Source organism: Myotis davidii, unplaced genomic scaffold, assembly GCF_000327345.1.
Source record: "Myotis davidii unplaced genomic scaffold, ASM32734v1 scaffold184, whole genome shotgun sequence".
NCBI lineage: Eukaryota > Metazoa > Chordata > Mammalia > Chiroptera > Vespertilionidae > Myotis > Myotis davidii.
In genome coordinates, this window is record NW_006297021.1 from 4,248,037 (window position 1) to 4,251,344 (window position 3,308).

Sequence of the window (3,308 nt, forward strand, 5' to 3'; positions counted from 1 at the left end):
TGGACAACTTCTGTACAATACGGTTAAAGAGAGAGCAAGGGAAGCATGCCGTGGCAACTGCCCGCAGACTCAAAAGGTGGTCTCTCAGGGTTTCTGTGCCTGTTCCCTTTCAGAGGCCTCTTGCATTATGAATTGTTTTAACGAAAGACTATTCTCATTTTGTCTTTATATTAGCATAATAACTAGAAAACTTATCAACAATAAAAGCGTACTAATGATCACATGAACTCAATGTCTTATACCTAAAATAATATATTACCTACTCATACCTCTAAATCATTAGCATGCCAATTACACTTGCTTTAGAATCTGAGGTTAAGAAACTTACATGCATATATGCATAGCCCATGTCCGCAGACAATAGTGCGGTGAAGGCCTGGGAGGCAGCACCAAGATTTTGATAGAGAAGTATTTTGTATGAGGTTGATGCACATGCTGTGATTGTGCCATAAGTTACATAGAATCAACAATACTTTCAGACGCTGGTGCCTTCTCACAACGACGGAAGTAAATATTTACACTTAACCTCACAGACCAGAAAGCAACCGAGTTAATTAAGATGTTGGGGGAAAGAACTGATCAGAAAATCAATGCATTTCAGCATAAAGACAAGGTGAGGAGAGATACGCTGTTGCTTCTCAGGTGTGTAATGCAACCCCGAGCAGGCCCACATCTGAAGCTCCGTTGCCTTAGTTGTCAGACTGAAGTTAGGACAAGTACTGAGGTCTGATTTCCACTTTCCCCCTTGTCCTCCAGCCCTTATTGCACAAAGTGTTGTATGCAATATCTTGATTTTTTTTACAGAGGAAAGTGAATTATAATTAATGACCCTCTCCCCTAAAACAAAATGGGTGGATGAGGCTTCAAAGTCATTGAAATCTCATCTTCCAGAACAGGGTTTGGGAAACTCTGGCATGGGAAACGAATCAATCTGCCACCAGTTTTCTGTACAGCCCCTGAGATCATGGATTTTACATTTTTAAATAGAGGGGAGGGGGAAAAAATTTGTGACATGTAAAAATCATATGAAATTCAAATATCATTGTCTATTAATAAAATGTTGTTAGATCTCAACTTATGTACATCTTCCATCACAGCGTTCATGCTGCTCCAGTAGAGTTGAATAATTACCATGGAGACCCTGTGGCCTGCCAAGCCAAAAATATTTACTGTCTAGCCCTTTAGAGAAAAGGTACGTTGATCCATTTTCACGAAAACAGGTATTTGAGCAGCTATGTTTAGGATCTTGAGAGCTTAATCCAGACTTAAAGAGTGGGGTTTTCCGTTTGGGCAGGGGGATTGCCGGTGATAAGAAAACTCTTCCCATGTTAGGGTGACACCAGATGTGCTTTCAAACTAGTGGAATTCTTTCAAGATGAGAAAATACTGAAAAGCCACCCAGAAATTTGGTATCATTTTGATGTAGGCTTGCCTGAGGGAATGGGGGTAAATCTAGGACAAATAGGTGATCCAAATGAGAGCGACTCCAAGACCAAGCGACCTTATTCAGAGTAGGTAACTTTCAGACTGTGATCTTGTGAAAATGCACAATTTTCAGGCCCTTTCCCCAGTGAAGAAGCAAAAGCGATACCGTTAGCATATTGAAAGCTTCCTGTCCTTTTTGTAGGCACTCTTACTTTTTTGTACTCTAAACTAAACCATGTCAGCCAACAATGGAATGTTAATGGTTATGTACAACTTTCCTCATAGTTTCCTATAAAAATTATATAGATATCTATTAAAATGTTTGGAATACAAGGAGCTAAAATCTGTATTTACAAGTTTCCTTTTTTAATTAGCATTCTTTCAGAGCCAATTGAGTCTGACAGGTAAATCGGCATGTAGGGACTTTTACTGTTCAGACACTCATGCCAGCTTCCCTTCACACACTCCACACTCGGTAGTACTTGGCTCCCAGAAGCAATAAACCGTAATGGCCTCACTCGCCGAGGCCTTTTAATTCATGGATCACAGACATGATAAATCACAGGAACCCCTCTGGTGCCTTTCTGTCTACAGTGGCCAGATTCTTGAAAGCCAAACGCAGAACACCTTTTTAAAAGGTATCTACTCAATTGAATAAGGATGTTCACATTCAGAAGAGAGAGAGAATGTTTATGAAAGCATGTGCAATAGGAAGATAATGTACTTGGTGACAGATGTTGACCCCTAAATATCTCTGCTCCCCTGAGTACATGGCAAAGGAGCTTTTTCCCAGCATACCTTTGGGATGCCACTATCACCTCCTAAAGCCACATTCCCAGTTCAAGGAGGCAGTGGCAAGGGATCTATTTTCTTGTTTAAATGGAGAATGTCTTCCCACCCACCCCCAGCTTTATAGAGAGATAACTGACATATACCATTGTGTATAATTTTATGATGTACAGCATGATGATTTGGTATATTATATATTGCAAAATGATGACCACAATAAGGTTAGCTAACACATCCATCCTCTCACGTAGTTATCGTGTGTGTGTGCGCACGCGCGCACTGAGAACTTTTAAGATCAACTCTCTTAGTAAATTTCAAGTATACAATATAAAGTATTGTTATTTATAATTACCATGCATATGTTATATACCCAGAACTTATCACCTTACAAGTAGAAGTTTGTATCTATAAATTACTGTCATATTAACCCCCGTCCTGCCCCTGGCAGCCACCAATCAACTCTTTGTTTCTACAAGTTCAGTTTTATGGTGTGTCCTTTTAGATTCCACATATGAGTGTGATCCTACACTATTTGTCTTTTTCTGTCTGATATATATTTTTACTTAGCATAATGCCCTCAAGGTCCATCCATATTTTTGCAAATTGCAAGATTTTCTTCTTTTCTTATGGCTGAATAATGGTCTATGGTAAATATGTGCCATGTTTTGTTTGCCCATTCAGCCACTGACAGACAGGTTGTTTCATATCTTGGCTGTTGTAGATAGTACAATGAGCATGGGAGTGCAGACGGATTTTCAGTTCATTAGTTTCCTTCAGATAAATACCTCGAACTTGAATGGTTGGATTGTATGGTAGTTGTATTGGGAATTATCTGAGGCTGTAGCACATTCCCACCAACAGTGCACAAGGATTTCCTTTTCTCCACATCATATTAGCATTTGTCCTTTCTTTCTTTCTCCCTTTCTTTCTTTCTCCCTTTCTTTCTCTCTCTCTTTCTTTCTCTCTCTCTCCCTTTCTTTCTTTCTTTCTTCCTTCCTTCCTTCCTTCCTTCCTTCCTTCCTTCCTTCCTTCCTTCCTTCCTTACTTTCTTTCTTTATTTCTTCCTTTTCCTCCTTCATACACATACACAAGAG